The following is a 19,042-nucleotide window of genomic DNA, read 5'->3' on the forward strand; positions in this document are numbered from 1 at the left end:
GGATCAAAATAAAATTACTTCTGACAACCTTATTCTAATTGTTTTCCAGCAGCCCTGAAATAAGAATTTGCTCCAAGGAACTAGAGAGTGAAATTTGGGTGAAGACATAAAGAACAATGACCGTCTTTCACATATAAACATCTGCACAATGACTATGTGACATATGACTACATACAGCTTATTATACTGTATTACAGATAGAATAACACAACAGTAAAAAATTAAGGACCTGATTCATTAAGGAGCGTACATCTAAATATGCGCCATATTTTGCGCAAATTGGCTCTGCACATGCTCAGAAATCGAATATACAGTAGTGAAAGCAAGTGCATACAATTTGTCTTCGAATGCAAAGGACACTTCCAACAGCCTACAATTTCATGGGTGGAACGGAGGTGGGAAGACGTGGTTAAATGTACTCAATGTACTGTAAGGGCGTGCCCAGGTTTAGCATAAACACATCCATCTGATTTAAACTTAGGGCATCTTTTAGGTACATGATATTTATACGTATCACTTGCACCAATTACATGGCAGATGTAAGTGCTGACTGATAGTGATGACAGTCGCATATGCATGCTAAACGTGTTTAAAATTAAGAGCAAATATAAAAAGGTTTTTTTATGTACAGTAAGCATTAATAGCCTCATGGTAACTGTAATTCATGTAAAATAAAACGGGTGAAAAAATATTTTTTATTTCAATGTCTTTTTGTGAATGATTATATTATCAACAGGTGTTAGTGTAATCAATAATATTTTTATCTGTGTGTTTTGATGGGATTTTATATATACTTATGCACTGTCTGTATCCTGCAGTATGGTATGTCTGTCTACATACAACATGTGCTGTATAGGGTGAGCGTTCTTACACACATATTGAAGTAGATACAGTTCTTGCGATCAGGTGTTCAATTTAAAAAAAAAAATTGCAATTTGCATTCACTTTGCCATAAAAGTTGGGAATCACTTTAGTAATAGAACAAAAATCATCACAAAGCAAAAACCAGCACCATCCTTTTTTGTAGAATAGAAATAAAAAATGACTAAGCAGGTGCTGAAATAGCACACATGTAAATCAACACTATAAATATAGTTTTAATTATCTAATTGGCAAAATGTAGACATCAAAGAGCAATTTCATCCTATAGTCTTGTGACTTTGCATTACTGTACACAGATACAAATCCATTTTTATCTCATTTACAAGCAGCACTTTGCTCTTTTTTTCCAGTCAGCAAATTTTCATAGATCTTCTAGGTGTTTGACACAGCTTTTAAGCAAAAATGTCAGTTTAAGTGGATTGCAGTTGAAACTCACTCCTATCAGCATCTCGCATTAGCTATCCATCAGATTGAAAAAAAAAAAAGTCTGAAGTCATTTGGGAAATCACAGACAACTGACTAATTTCACACCTCTAGAAGCTCTGTAACTAGTTCATTGACTGGACACAAATAAACTATCCACTCATCAAAAGCTTTTTATAGATTTGGGATAAGCTGTAAAAGACATGGTAACAGCATTGCAGGCACAGATGAAAAAGCCCCATTGATATTAGTGATGGGCAAATGGGGGGTGTTCAACTCTGACGAGCCATTTATCGAAATTTGAAATCAAACCTATGGAGAGAAACTGATGTACACTAACAATATAGAGCAATGCCACAAAGAAGAAATTCTATGGTGTCACCTTCTTTTAGATAGGCGGCGTAATCTGTCTTTGCCATATTGTGCACAGATTGTGCCACTGACCTCGGCCTCCATTTTTATCACTATTATCTCTTGCTCATTCCTCTGTCCCAATTTTTGAATTAGGGATAGGACAACTTGTAGCCAATCAGATTATTAGACTGTTCATGTAAATACAGATGACCCCATTTACGAGGCGCACTTGGTGCCGCATTCAGAGTGGAATACATGCATAAGCATGACTTTCGATTGAAAAAAGACATACACAAGTGTATGCATATGTGCTCTGTATCCAGAGTTGGAGCTGCGTTCAAGGCCGGAATGAGTAGCAGATTCATCCACTTGACAACAGATGCACCCTACAGACACTTATGTCCAACTTGCTAACATGCATAACAACCTTTTACTTTATATATGAAAAATGCAATTCGTTAAAATTGAAAACCCTAGCTAATAGCAACTTCCCGATATTTGTACAAAAATACTGTTTTTTTCAATCTGGTCCAGGTGGTCGTCATGATCAGCACCTGATATTTACACCCGCCCCTGACCGCCCTCCAACAAAACTGCTTTTTCAGCCGTATCTGTGACTACGTCCCAGTCTGAAAGCTCCAAAAAAGTTTTCATGGCCGTAGCTGCATACGTTGACTTTCTGAGCATGTGCAGTGAGAAAAATCACAAAGATATACTGTGCAATTGGGCATACATCTCGCTCTAATTCAGGCTTTTAAAGCATACCACACCAGTTTTGTTTTGCACTAGGGCCTATCGATGGTCTGTCAAGTACATATCAAGGTCCACACCTCGGCATAGGTGGAAATTGTTTAGACAATGACAATGTCACATTAAAGTCCACCTTCCTAGCCTTTTTGTACTGTTCCTTCCAAATTGAATACGCTTTTCAGTTTTTATTCTAAAATGCTACTAAGTTTAGGCTTTAAATAAATACATCACAATAGTAAGGTAATAGCAATACTAACTTTATTACATTTGTCTCTCCTCTGTCTGTGAAGCTTTTAATTATATTGCTCTTCTCCACCAAAGCACAATTGAAGGAACTGTGTAAAAGTATTTATAACATCCTGTGTAATAAAGAACTAATCAAAATCCAGCAGTGTTTGCCCTCAACTCCTTGATCAGTCTCAGTGCTAAAGATCATGGACTGATTTCCTACTAAAACAGAAAGACCACGAGTACTGCGAGTACACTGACCAGCCTCAGGCATGGCTGGTGACGCTATAAGGGGGATGTGACAGCATGGACTGCCTATGCCACCCCTTCTGTTGCTGCTGGGAACTTACTGGGCTTACTTTGCCTCTGTTCCCTTTCATTATCCCAATTGCACACTCTAACTGCAGTAGGAGGGGCTTACAAATGCTGCCACAACTGTGCTCCTTACCGGCATCCAGAACCGGGTTCCTTCTGGGTAACTGATGCTGCGAGTGTTCCCCGTTACTGGTGTACCTGAGCTGGTACTCCTGACCTCTTCCTATGAATCAAGGTTGCTGTGGATGGATCCCTCCTAGCCTATCACACTGGTCAGAGCTGTGGGTAACAGGCAGAGTGGTGGTACTGGATGCTGGGTCCAAACCTCAGAAGCAGATGGGAATGGGTTAGATTTTGGGTCTAATCTGTAGGTCACAGAGATAGAGAAGTTTTCCAAGCAGGTCTTTGAAGAAAGTGATGTTTATTTGCTCGCCCTGGTTGAAGGTACTGGGGGAGGTCAGATGGAACAAGAAGAACAATTTTCCATATAAGACATTGCTGCTTTTTATACAAATTTGGACACAGCCTGAAAGGGGAAGCCAGCCTCCTTGAAGTCTAAGCTATTTTTAGAAACAGGATGCAATTTGTTTACCCAAACATGGATTTACATGCAATGCAAAGCTAACAATAGTTACACTTATCTGTGATATTCTAAAACTTGCTGTGATTTCCCGCATCTTGTTGTTAGACAAAGGAAATCCAGTAGAATGTCTAATGAAATCTTCCTGTGCTTTCCGGTGCTGGACCCTCACACATCAAAAGGGCTAATTAACATGAGATTAGCATGGGTTCTTTCTTCAGACAGTCATAGAATACACATTGCCAAAGAAAGGTACAAAACCCCAAACAAGTTATTTCCCCATCAGAATACAAACAAAAAACTTCCTCCACAACGGCTTATTTTATCAGATACATACCTCAGAAATCATGCATTTCGTCTAGCAAGGTTGAAACAAACAAGTTTCTTCCCTGGTCTCAGAAATAGAGATTTCCTTTACCAAAAATATGCACAATATCAAAAATAAGTGCATTTGTAATTATATTAAAAAAGCACCCTGCGTTATTTCCCTTAAATGAGTCTATACCATAAGTTACTTATAAGTGATTCAGTCACAGGGGTGTGCTGCAAAAAGTAGTGCACACCCCTCTCAGAGGTTGCCAGCTATGCGTTAAAAAGTAATGGTGCTCTTCCCATGCCCACTGGGTGTGAGAGTCAAGGTAATTAAACAGATTAGGACACATGGAGTGAACAGTTTCCCAGTACACCCAGTATAATGGACAGGGTCAGTCACAGCTAATTTGGGACGGGGTAGATTTTTATATAGATTTTTTTATTTCGATCAAGAAAGAAAGAAATGTTACAGTTTATATATAATAAAGTTGTTTGCAATTTTTTTTATTATATTTTTCAATTACAGTTTATTTGAAAATTGTGTATGTGTGTTTTGTGTTTTTTTATCTTATGTGTATAATGACCAGGGGTCTTGAGGACTATTGGGGTAGCAAATTTGACTCTTCAGACATCCCAATCTTGTTAATTTTCCAGCCATCATACTAATTTCTTTGTGAACCCACTTTGCTCCATGGGGGAGAACAGTTATTGTATTTGAGACCCACTTCACCAGAGGGACATTTAATAAGACCCTTTGCACTAGAATGAGGATTTCAGTGGCTATTTTTTTTCTTTAGATTTCATCGATGAAGGGGAACTTGTTAAATCCATTGACCAACTTATGCTGGATTGTATTATGGCTGGATCAGTCCGAGTAATAATCAATACTGGGTAAAACAGACAAAGAGGTAAGAGAGCCCTGCTCGGAACCATACAATCTGCGGGTGCTATCTTTGAGTTCTACTTCTGCTTCCCCATTCTGCAGATTTTCTTCATAAATTAACATTTTGTACAACTTATAGTCTATGAGCAGAGCTGGAAAGACAGTAATAAATTAATTTTGTGGATATTAAGGGTAGAAATAAATGTTGATGATGTTAATGAAATGAGGATGCTTAAGGCCAAACTAGCGTCATGTGCAAAATTTAGAAAGAGGCAAATATTTCACACAACAGTTTCCAAAATTTTATTCTTCGCTAATCCGAACATTATTGCTGAGCACATCAACTTAGTAAACAGAGGTTTGAGAGGTTGCTTAACATGCTGAAATGGCATTTTAGTAAAAAGTTATTGATCTTTTTATGAGATACAGTGGAGATCCTTTGCATCTCCACTTAGTAAAAGGACACCTGAATTTACTACTATGCTTTTTCTAGACAGCTGAGAATATTATTGGAAATCTCCATAAATACAAAAGAACAAAAGTGAATTTAATAATGCATATTAAAGTATGCTGCTTATGTTGGACTGAAATTAAAATGCAACAGAAGATTCGGGTCCTGACATTTTTTGCAACTGAACTTTTATTGTAAATAAATAATAACCAGTCAGAATTTGTTTCAACCTGATATTTTGACCTGACCTAAATTCATTCTAATGTATGCAAGTTAGCAAAATGAACATCTAATCTTGTAACTGACAATCTTATTTGTGAAGAAGAAACTGTCAATAGCCTTGTCCCCTTTATTACACTATTTTATAATAACATAACTTGGAGAATCAGAGCAGACTTTTGTCCATGAACTGTAGTCTAAAATGAAAATTTGATACACTCTTGAGGGATAATTGAAGAACTGCATTTAATTATTAAACTAGCCTTCAAAATGCAGGATACACTTTACATGCAACATTTTCTGAATTTAGGAAGATGATTTTTTTCTATATTACACCTTATCAGCAAATTCCTAATGTAGGAGAGAATAGACTGTTGGCAACAAAAACGGTATTTTCACTTTGCAGAGTCCAATTTAAAAGACCTTCATTTTCTTATGCCCCATTTACACAAAATGTTTTTCCTGTTCAGATAAGGGCCTATTTCTTCCGCCTGTCATACATTACTTCTGTGTGACACATAATTGCATAAAATTGCACTGTTTGCTCAATGTTTGCAAATTGGGCTAATGCGAAACAATGAAAATTATTTACCAAGGGAAAATGAAAAGAGTGGTATCATATTCAGAAAATTGTTATGTTTTTTTCATTAGGAAAGGTGAATGTCTGTAACTACTCTCACTGCTGCATTGAATTTTAGTGCACTTCATCTACCAAAATGTTGTTTTTTTTAATGGCTGTTGGGGTGACCCTGGTTGATATTTCAGTTTACATTAAAACTATATTAATTTAATTGTGAAATAAACTAAAGACATCATTTCATGTTGTTTACATTAGATTATAACTGGTGAAACATTCGCTTGAAAACAGTAAACTGATAAGAATGAAGTTTCAAAGTGCCTTTAAATACTTTTATTTGCCTAAGCAAAGTTATGTCCACAATAGCTGTACTGCCACTGTTTGCCCAAATAGTGTTAAATGAGCACCATATACATCTGCGTCTCTCCTGCTGTTTTGAGACTACAAGGATACCGGTATAACTCCATATTTGCCTGGGCAGTGGTGGATTATATCTTCTTTACTTCTAACACTCTTGGTTAGCCACACCAGCTTTAGCTAAGTCTATCTTACCTCTGACTTTTGTGAGGGAACAAAATTGAGGTTACAAACAGCAAACTACATATTGAGCAGATACAAAAGATGTAGTGGTATACAGCAGTGTACAGTAACCAGAGTTGAGATGAATTGGCACCAGACTATTTCTCTTTAAAACAAATGCGGTACAACTTTATTTACATACTCCAACTTCACATTTCACAATTCACTTGGTTACTTTAAGCTGAACTATTGACACAAGAGCTGGCATATTCTCTTGTAGTGGAACGGTTACACTAACTCTCACTTCTCCACGACTGCCCCAGCACACGCCCGGTCACACCAGCCTACTCTTTCACACTATGCACTGGTTTGCTTCCTTCTATACTTTTCTAAACTTGTGTCATTAGTAAGTCCTGACTCGAGTCTCACAGGTATCTCTTAGAGCGAACACACATGCTCACACTATTTGATTGACAGACTGAACAAGGTAACACGCTTGTGTCCTGTGAGTACTCTTAAGCTCTCTAACTCCCATCTCTTCATCATTAGCTTCTATCTCTCTCTGTATTACAGATCCTCCCTTTTGGAACTTGGACACACTCAAGCACTTAGTTCTATACACCTGGGTTGTCATCTCAGGAGTCCTGTTGACTGAGTATTACTCTAATGGTTTAGAGGTGAATACAATTTGCACTTGTTACTTACACCTGAATTTCAGATCCTCAATGGCTTAAATGCTCCTTCTTTCCCAGAACCCCAAGTCATACTTTTTAAAGAATTAGTTTCCGATGATCACTTTCAATATATCCCTCAGTGTCACACTCACTGACACATCATAAAGGAAGGGACACTTACTCATTTGTATTTTTATTTTTAACCAAATGTCTATCCTATCTTGCACTTCCACCCATTTAATATCATCATTACAATGAAGAGTCAATTAGGAAATTGCAAAATGTTGGTTCCAATACTGTTAACTTTTTTGCAAAAATTGACTAGTTCAGTTTGTCTACAGTAGTGACACCAAACACAAACAAAAATTCTCACCTTTTGACCAAATACTGCTGTTGTTAGTGCTTCTTAGTTTGCGTCAACAGGGACGCTTCATTTAAATTGGTGCTGTTGCTTTTGGAGGACATTGGTTGCTATTTAATCTCTTAGCTCCACTGGTTTATATGTCAGCTTGTTTCACCGAGTTTGTAATGCTCATAACTATTTTTCTCCTCATTTACTTCACAATGGATAAATATTCAAAGTATCTGTACTAACTACTACTTTGAGTATGATTGCTTACATTTTAGTCAATGACTCCTCTTTACAGCAATCATTTGGGACTCCCTTTTTACCTGACTCTTTCTGTTTCAGTTTGTTTAATTCATACTATAATTAAAAAAAAACAAAAGGATATATATTGAAAGATGGAGTTGAAACAGTGAGCAATGACTGTAAAATATCACACAATTAATAATAACATAACAGTGATCATTATCAAATGTTGCAGAGTAAGAACAAATCAATTCTTACAGTGTAACCAGCAACCAGCATTATCTATATGAATTATGATACAAGTCATGCTGCTGTATAGCTGTGCTGCAACTGTGCTGCAACTGCAGTATATTTGTGATCCTGAACTGGCATTACTAAATTGCAGTATAGCATCGTGCATAGTCTGAGGCAGTGATGATGACCAGCAAGTGTGACTAACATATTTGTGAAAACCAGTTACTAAATGCAACAGTTACAGGACAAAACAAATCTTACACTGTGATCAATAGCTGTGTTAGCCTTCACTAGCTAATGACCAAATATTATAGTGTTGTTGTGTAGTTATACTAATTGTGGAACACTGAGTCAAGGTCAATTGTATGATTTTCAGTTTTGCTGCAGCTATCTACAAGTTGCAATAATTTGTGCACACAGTCTGAGACAGCGAGTCTGGCCAGTAACTTTCAAGTGTGACTAAGCACAGACACTCTTTTATAAGTGTGTCACAGACAAATAGTCTTTGATAGTGAGCAATAGGTGGGAGTTACCCATTTCTAGGCAGTGGGCAAAAAAATAAAATAATAATTGCCGGTAGTAATATTAATTGTGATACAACAAATCAAGGTCAAAAGGTGTGAGTGAGCGACTGTTAAAAAAAAAAATATATTAATTAACAGGACTTATAATTTAGAATGGCAAAGAAATGAAGAACTCAAAGATTTTTTTGCCAAAGCTTTACCCTGCTCTGAAAGTATTTTTCCACAGTGAATTCCAACTGGTGCTAAAAGTTGCTGCAACTTCGCTCATATCTGCTCCAAACAGAGGTGTTAGGACTATGTTGGTCAGTTTGAAGCTACTACATCTCTAGTCAGTCTAACACTCTTGTAAGTCTTCTCTGTTTCGGCTCATGAATATAATGTAGATTAAAATGTTTTAGGTAATACCCAGAGCACCCCCACATTGCGCTAAGTTTAATGAGATATTGTGTACATTAAATTGAGAATTGCAGATTACTAGGTTACTAACCTCTAGAGATCTATAGGACATTTCATTACTACAATATCTCCTTCTTAGATAGAATGGAAATGTAATTACTTCCCAAGCACTACGTATGTAATATAACATAGCTCTTGCAAATACTTTTACAGGAACAGTGTCCAATAACTTTCTATCATTCCTTCCATGCACAGTTGCATTTCTTACATAGTGACTGAAAGAATTCTGATATTATTCATACCAGTTACATATCAAGATCACAATAAACTCTTCTTCTTTTTTTTTTTAAATCAATGCTTTAAACCTCCAGCAAATTGATTTAACTCAAGATATACATTTCTCAGTAATCGATCAAAACACCTTCTTTGAAATGATAATGTGGTGTATATTTTACTATGGAATTTCATCTGTTAAACTTTCATTACAACTGAACTATATTCAGCACAACGGTGGTTGAGTGTGACCTTTCTTGAATCATTGTCGATGCTTTTTCTTTGTCACCCGGTATAATAGAATGGATCAGATACTTCCTGAAGACACCATAATAGAGTTCAACTGTCAGAGTGATATGCTAATGAAAAATGTAAAACCCATCTATTTTCTTCAGCAGTCCTCACTAAAACACCAATCTGTCTGACAAAGAGATTATGATATGGCAGTCTGATCTCTGTGATATTTCATGTCCTTTCAGAGTAATGGTATCGGTACATGGAAGATCAGCCCTCATATACATGTGAAATGGGAGAAGAAAAAAATAGAAAAGCCTTAAACTATAAAACTGAAACTTCTGTAGACTGCTGCTGATATTTAAAAGACCATTAAATAAAAAAAAAATATACCTCTGTTTTTATGGAGCTTTGGTGAGTTAAACATGGGTACACTTATGTCAGGGAGATGCTTTGTTCAAAGGTTATTGCTTGATATCACAAAACCAGTGCTGAAAATGTATCCACTGGGGCGCAGTTCTTTTACTATCTATGACTGGTATTTTGAATGGCTAAACAGGCATGGAGCCCTCATAGACACTAAAGCAGAGGTGCTCAAAGTCAGATTCTCAAACCCAGTCCTGAAAAGCTACCCACAGGTCATGTTTTCAGGATTTATGTCTGAAGAAACAGGAGGGGTGATTACTGACCCAGAAAAAAATAAATTAATTGACCTATGCATGATTATAGAAATCCTTTTCCCTGTCTGCCCTCCTCCTTTCTTCTTTTTCTCCTCTCTTCTCCTCCTTTCCATCTCCTCTCTACACTCTCCTCCCTTTTCCTTGCTTCTCTCCCTTCTCTGTCTCTTCCCTCTCTCCCCTTATACCTCTTAAAACCCCTGGTTGCTAACTGCCATATGGATGCTCTAAAAATGTTGCCGTCTCCCCATCTCTGTAACATTCATATATTTGTTTTGCTTTTATATCGACTCAACATGAGTCTTGTTTGGACTGCTTCCCCTGAGCTTTGCTTGGCTTTTGTAAACAAGGTTCTCCAACCATGTAAAATAAAACTTAAGAAAAAAAGAAATCCTTAAAGCATGAACTGTGATAACTTTTGTGGTGAATAAGGTAATAATAACAATACAAAAAGACAATTGTCAACGCTTATCCTTTTCACTGCATATCTGTGTGTGTCTAGCAAAATTAAAACATAAGGTATTAGTTCACATTTTGATCATTTTGCTAGACTCACACAGATATGCAGTGTAAAGGATAAGCGCTGACAACTTTCTTTTTGTTTTGTATACATATATGGGCATTTATATTGCCACACAGCTGGTACCATATACAATATGGGATATACCGACCACGGGCTTATTGCCAAGCAGCTGGTACCATATGTAATGTGGGATATACCGAGTGCGGGCTTGTTTTTCATCTTGTTTTGTTTCAAAATATTGCCTTTTTGTCATAGCAGCTGTCCAACAAGCCTATTTAAGGCACATTTGGGTGTGGCTCACAAGCCAGCCTTTGCTAGATGTAAACCCCTATACCTGGGAGGTGAGTGCATCTGATTTTAACTGCATTTTAATGGTGTTTAAAGCATATAGGTCATTGTAGGACCTGCATATAATGAGGTACCCTTGACGCTGGGATGCAGGCTTAAATCTTTTGATCAAAATATGTACTAATACCTCATGTTTTCATTTTGCTAGACACACACAGATATGCAGTGTAAAGGATAAGCGCTGACAACTGTCTTTTTGTTTTGTATACATATATGGGCATTTATATTACAATGCAGCTGGTAACACATACAATATGGGATATACCGAGCGCCGCCGTATTGCCAAGCAGCTGGTACCATATATAATGTGGGATATAACGAGCACAGGCTTATTGCCAAGCAGCTGATACCATAAATAATAACAATAATAATAATAAAATAATAATAATAGTAAATTATTATCAACTACTTAATATGTAATTAAAATAATTTTGTATAAAAAAGTAGTGAAAAAAATCAGTTTTGTTAAAATATGAAATTATGGATTGAAATTAGAGGAAAGGTCAAGGGCAGACTATAAGGGAAAAAGTAATCTGAAAGAAAGTCTGTAAAAGTAAGGTGATGAAAGAATATTGAAATAATAATGGAATAATAATTACAATATTATACTGCGTAAAAGGCAATGAAGTCAGTGGATTATTGTGGTGGAATAGGCTCTTACCATTATGGCAAGATAATATTTTTTAGAAGATTGAAGAATATGTCATATGAAAAATGAGCAAAGAGAATAAAAAAAAGCAATTAAATAAAAGCAAATTTATTAATAGAAGTCAATAAGAACAATAAATAAGGTGTGAAAATTCTGATATTATGATATTAATTGTATTTATATTATCTTTGCCATGGTGAAGAATGTCCACTTCAAAGGACCACCACACCAAGGATTTTCACACCTCCTCCATGAGAATGAATATTAACACTTCTCCCCAAGGGCCTGATTCACCAATGAACGCATTCTGAGAGCAATGTGCATTTGTTTATAAATGCACATAAATCAGCTATGCATGCTCCTGTATTCAACAAAGAATGGATCTGAAAACACGTGCGCTGATGAATTTGGATGTAGATCTGCTCTGCTCTGCTACATAAGACACTGCAGGATATTTATAATAACTATGTGGACTCTAAATTTGCAAAAGAATGCAAAGAAAACAAAATATTGAATTAATGTCACCTGTTAATAATATAGGCATTAAGGATAAAAGAGTAAAAAAAAGCAAATAACAGTATTTTGCCCCTCATAATATGCATTAATCTTAATATTTGCTGAACATAAATTCATTTTTACAGTTGTTCCAGATTGCAAACACATGTTATAGCATGCATACAGAACTGTCATAACTACTGATCAAAACAAGTAACTTTGAGATGCCCAGAGTTTGATTCGGATGTAGCTGGGTGTGCTTGAGTGTAACACACCTTTACTGTAAATTAACTACTGCCATACGTCCCTTCCCTGCCCTATTCACTCCCCGATATCATAGACTGTAGTAAGTGTACTTTGCGTACGAAAACAGAGTGGACATAGCTGCCTTTAACGGCATGCCTTGATGAATCAGGCTCAAGTATGCTATGTTTTGGACTCATTTTATGACCCACAGTCAGTAACAGCATGGAAAGCTCAGTCTGGTCTATTTATATTCCCAACGCTGCTCTTTACCCTACTAATTTTGGATCTCACACAGACTTGATCTAACAATTACAAAGCATTAATCTTAATCACATTTAACTTTTTACCTTTTCATTGATTTATTTCTATACCTACAGTTTCATTATTTCACTCTGTCCACCATGTACTGTTGTCCTTTTAAATCAAACTGGATTCCATCTGTCAGTCAATTTGTATTGATTCAAAAGAGCACTGGGGCAGTCGCAGAGGGGAGACCAAAAACCTCCTGTCACCTAAACCCTACTAATCTCTTGCCTTCCTGCTCACCCCACTGCCAAAGAGTGGACAAATAGCAGTAGTGTCCAACAGGCAGTCTAGTGTTTGGAGAAACGGGAACTGGGAATGAATCATGTGTGACCACGATCCCACTGGACATATTAAAAACTGTGTCTGCAGCCCAATATAACCCTCTACCAATCAAGGAGCAATGAGTTTACAATTTAATTTGCTAAAATAAATTCATCCACACTGGGATCCCAATAGTACCGTCACACAAGTGCCAAGGTTCCAATATTGTAAATGTGCGCTACCCAGCACCTTGGACTATCTTAGACCCGCTATATGTAGAAGACATTGTTAAAATTATCCTAAGGTTTTATCCCAGCCACTGTGACCTGGACCGAACCCCAACAAACCTTCCAATGCTGTGTATCGATGTAATTGGTCCAATATTTAACAAAAGAGTTAAAGAGTACAATGCTCTTTGAAGACAGGTATTTTTCTTGAACCACTAAAGAAAGCAGTTATCAAGACCTTCTTTAGAACCAGATGTATGACTACAGAACAGTATCAAACCTTCCATTTCTAGGGAAGGTTATTAAGAAAGTGGTTTCAACCCATCTGGAAACCTGTCTGACAAACCACAATATTTAATTTTCCTTCCAGTCAGGATTTAGTAGAAGATATAGTATTCAATCAGCCCTGGAATGTGTGTTTAATGATCTTTTGATTGCAGAGACAGAAGTGATTGTTCAATCTTAATCTTTCTGAACTTCTCTGCAGCATTTGATACTGTGGACAATGGGATTCTAATAAGAGCCTGAGGGATTTCTGTGGACTGCATGTCACAGTCCTTAGCTGGTTCAAATATTTGCTAACTGTCAGGTCACAGAGAGTGTTTTCAGGCGTATACTCATCTGCACCAGTGCCCCTGTCATGCAACATTTCATAGGGCTCTATCCTATCTCCCATGCTATTTGTAGTATACATGCTACCACTGGGTGAAATAATCAGATGCCATGGCTTTGTTTACCACTGCTGTGCGGGCGACACTTAATGTTCCTGTCCTTTGTTCCAGGTACTATGAACTCAATACCACTCCTAAATGGCTATTGAGCTAAACTCCAAGAGTGGATGAGTGGCAGTTGGGTGAGATTGAGTCCTTGCATGGAGTTCAATGCCAAAGAACAAGATTGTAACTGTAGCAACCAAGCATGGAGGATCGGAGTTGCAAAAAGGTGCAGAATATTGGTGTTATACTTGATTGTGACTTGACATGTAAACATCTGGGGTGTATTTACTATGCAGAGGTTCAGTAGAGCAGCCGATTCCAGGCACTTTGAAGGCAATTTCTTCAAACAGCAATTTTATTAAAGACAACACCCATTGGGTTTTGTCTTCAATAAAATTGCCGTTTGAAGAAAATGCCTTTAATGCGCTGGTAATCGGAAGTTCTATGAAACCGCCACCTAGTAAATATATATACCCCTGGTTTGAGCTATTATTTAATTATATTTATTATCTGTAGAACAGTCAGAATCAAGCATTTGATTCCTCAGAAGATCTCCTACGCTTATACATGCATTTCTTGCCTTTCGCTTGAACTAGGGCAATGCACTCTACTTGGGACTCCCAGAAAGAAGGCTGCACCATTTGCATCTGGTACAAAATGCAGGAGTCAGGCTGTTAACTAACCAGCCCTGTTCCTGCCATGTAACACTTGTTCTTCGCTTCCTACACTGGCTGTCTGATAGATTATATAGAAAATTTGTTTCAAGATTGGATTATTGACATTCAAAGCCCTACACAACCGGAGTCCAAGGTATGTGAAGTAGCTTCTGATTTCCTGCTCTCTCAATCGCTCAGTTCGATCAAGAGATGAAGGACTACTAACAGTTCCTAGAATCTCCACAAATTTTTTTGGGGCTTGAACTTTTAGCTATGCGGCTTCTACTCTCTGGTACTCACTGCTTTGTGTAGTCCGTCAGGCCCCTAGTCTAGAAATCTTCAAAAACAGACTAGAGACTTTCAAATTTATTGAAGCATTTAATTAATGCGCCTTAGTTTTCTAAAAAAAAACAAAAAAAACCTCTCTAATCTCTACAGCGTTGTCTCTGCACCTGTAGTCTCTTTAGCATTAACTCTGCAGCTGTGCTCTCTGTAGCATCGCCTCTGTAAATGTAGTCTCTGTAACATTGCCTCTGCAGCTTTAATCTTTGTAGCCTTATCTCTTTAGCTATAGTCGCTAGTATTGTTTCTGTCGCTATAATCTCTGTTGCATTATCTCTGCAGACAAAGGGGTATATTTACTAAACTGCGGGTTTGAAAAGGGGAGATATCGCCTATAGTAACTAATCAGATTATATCTGTCATTTTGTAGAATGTACTAAACTAATACTAACTTGAATCTGATTGGTTGCTATAGACAACATCTCCACTCTTTCAAACCAACAGTTTAGTAAATATACCCCATAGTCTCTGCAGCATTGTCTCTGTAGTGTTGTCTCTGTAGCTCTAGTCTCTGTAATATTGTCTTTGTAATATTTTGTTGTCTAGCTGACTATAATCTAATCTATTCTATTATTCTATACCTCTTCTACAACTTATTATTAAACCTTATTAAAACTTTCTACAATTATCCTGCTAACTCTCTCTCCCTTCCTCTCTACTCTTTCTATGACAAGTCTGAACTTTTTACCTTGTTTATACCGTCCTGTCACAGATCACCACAACTGCACTATGACATGTCAGTTCCTGGCAGCTACTGGCTCCTAACCATCAGCTAAGAGGTGGAACACTGTCTCGTCCTTCCCAATTGAGGTGTGTGGTATTGTCTCTGCGGGTGAAACTTCTATAGCATTGTCTCTTCAGCTGTAGTCTCTTTAGCATTGTCTCTGTAGCATCGCCTCAGTAACTGTAGTCTCTGTAACATTGTCTCTGCTGCTGTAATCTCTGTTGTATTATCACTGCAGCCGTAGTCTCTTTAACATTGTCTTTGTAACAATGTGTTGTCGACTAGTTGACCATACTCTCATTTATTCTATTATTCTATTACCTATTCTACATCTAATTATTAAAACGTATGCAAAGAGTCTACAATTATCCTGCTAACTCTCTCTCTCCCTTCCTCACTACTCTTTCCTTGACAAGACTGCACCTTTTATCTTGTTGATACTGTCCTGTCACAGATCACAACAGAAGCTCTATGACATGTAAGTTCCTGGTAGCTGCTGGTTCCAACTCATCAGCTAAATGGTGGATCACTGTCTTGTCCTTTCCATTTGAGGTCATTGAGCTGCAAACCTCCTTATGATTGGGCAGAAAGGTGTGAGCGGCAGGAGGTTCAAAACTGCATGTAGGACTCATTTGAAGCAGAGACATGTACCCACCTTCTGCAATGACTATACAGAGCCTGTTAACTTTTTCAGTACTACACTGATTGAATGTATGGTAACAGATGGGGAAAATGTGCATCAGTAAGTGGAAATCTGGGTTTTGACACAAGGCCGTTTTTCTCCTTCTGGTAATGCTACTGTATAGTTTTAATTCTAGATGCATGCATTTAGTTTATCATCACAGGTAGGTGACAGCAGCTTTGCATAAATGTCTCTTTTGTCTGAAGGAAGACTCTGCGTTTCATAATTCGTGTGCACCAGTTTCATTTTAGGGACCTATTTAAATGAGCACTTCTGTTGCAGGGTCGTGGCATTATGTCTGTGTGCTTAGATTGTCTTTGCCCCTCGGAGCGCATGTGAATTTACTGAACTATTTTATTGCCTTTTTTTTAAATTTACATGTGGATTTTATCTGTCTGGTTGATGGGCTCTTGCGTTCCTTAGTTTGGATATTATCCTGTGAAACTGACTGTCTTAATTGCAGGACGTTATGATCTCATCTAATTGCGGGAACTGTCATGAACAGAGAGAACTTACAGTTATTTATAAGGGTTAACCCATCACATAATTGTGGGGAATAAGGCCTAAATCATAACTGCAGTGTAAATATGGAATATTAAATGAATCCATTGATAAGTGAAGCTACTAAAGTGTAAAATGTAAAAAGCCAGCAAGTCTGTGTATGTGTATTTGGTGGCTATGACCATCCCAGTGTTAGAAGATAGCAGTGTCACCTGTAGCAGATTCAAAGGGCCATGTGGTGAGATATATCCTGACGTAAGTTAGTTTTTGGACACCTAAATAGACTTTGTGGGGCAGGTTACAGCTGCAAAGGCAGCATTTGAAGGCTGCCTATACTGGTTTATAGAAATATGAGCTTCAAAGGAAAATGTCTTCATAGTTCATATTTTGTGAAATCTGTGTGGCACTCCATACTGAGGAGCAGAAATCACACCAGAGTTGTGAATGACAGGTGCTGGCGGAATCTGGAAACAGCTATAATCACATGACTGTAGGAAAGGTATGTCACATTGTCATAATTTCATCATGTTTGGTATTTAAATGTGCGGGAGATTGTGACCGGTTTATTGAAGGGGGAGTTATGTCTCTGGGATATATCTGTGAAGAATTACCCAAAGGTCAAAACTTTGGGAATATTTTTGAGAAAACTATAGTGACACCCAGGAGACATCCCTGCCCCCATATTAGCATTAACACTGCTCCTGTGAAGTCCGTTCCAAAACATGTGTTGAGAAGGGGCAAATTGTCAGTATTTTGGATAAATAAATCCACATTGATAAGCTTTACATCTTCCTAGCCAAATTCCCATGGCACAGATTATGCTACTCTTGTAAGTTATACTCTGAATGTAACCCCTTTTATTTTAAACTGCTTTGCTTGTGTATGTTATGTCAATTGTTTATTAATTGTTTGTTTTATTTATATTTGATTCGCTTTACCTTTGTATATTAAATCTATAAATTTATTAAGTGGCGTCCTTGATACTCTACCGAATCCATTAGCCTGTTAAGAAGAATATAGCTCAACCAAGTTAACCCTTTGAATGCCGGTGTATGATTTGATGATACATTTGACTAACAAGCCTAGTGTGTGCTTGCATTTACATCTGTATAACAATCTGGAGGTGTGAAGAGTCAACCTGTCACGCTTCTGGTATCACAAACGAACCCAATAGCCAGGTATTTCTGAATTCAAAAGGATTTATTTTGGTATACAAATAAATCTCCAGTGTCCAACAAATAAAGTCCAAAGTAACAAGAGGTTAAAGGTCTGGTGGAAGTATCAAGTACTTGTAGTCCAAATCACAAGGAGGCAAGGTTCTGTGGAAGCATCTGGTTCAGAGACAAACACAATACTCGTGCAAAGGCTTCATAACAGGAAGTGCCTTTTCTAGGCCCAAACAGGAAATGGCATCCAAGATGGAATCTTCATGAGACAGTCCCGGCCATCTTGGATAAGGGCTATTGTAAGGGCAAGTTCATAACAGAGATCCAAGATGGAAACTTCATGATGCAATCACGGCCATCTTGAATGAGGGCAAAACTAAGGGCAAGTACATAACAGGATGCCCCCTTCTCAACGACGTCCTCTGGACGACTTAGGACCAGGTTTCCCAGGATGCTGTCTATGAAATGCTTTTACCAAAAGTGGGGCATGAACATCCTTTGCAGATTGCCAAGAGTCATCTTCTGGCCCATAACCCTGCCAACGTAGCAGATACTGTAATTGGTTTCGAAACATACGAGAGTCCAGGATCTTTTCGACAATAAATTCCTCATGCTCATCAACTTGAATTGGCTCAGGAGGAGGCAAAGAGCGACCAGGAAATGGATTCTTAACTGAAGGTTTTAGTAATGATACATGAAAAACAGGATGTACCTTCATGGAATCAGGAAGATCCAATCTAAAAGCCACTGAACTAATCTGTGCAATGATCTTATATGGACCAATAAACTTACTTCCCAACTTAGCAGATGGTACCTTCATTCTTAAATGTCTAGTTGACAACCATACTTCATCACCAATACTAAAAGTCGGAGCAGCCCTTCGTGATCTGTCAGCATCACGTTTATATCTTTCTTGAGCAGTTTTCAAAGTCTCTTTTAATAATTCAAGATTATTTTGCATAATAATCAGTCTATCTTCCACAGCAGGAATTGGAGAGTCACAAGGTAGATTGGGACAAATATTTGGATGATATCCTAGATTAGCATAGAAAGGACTAAATTTTGTAGATGAATGTTGAGAATTATTGTATGCAAACTCAGCC

Source organism: Mixophyes fleayi, chromosome 1 (assembly GCF_038048845.1).
Source record: "Mixophyes fleayi isolate aMixFle1 chromosome 1, aMixFle1.hap1, whole genome shotgun sequence".
Taxonomy (NCBI): Eukaryota; Metazoa; Chordata; class Amphibia; order Anura; family Limnodynastidae; genus Mixophyes; species Mixophyes fleayi.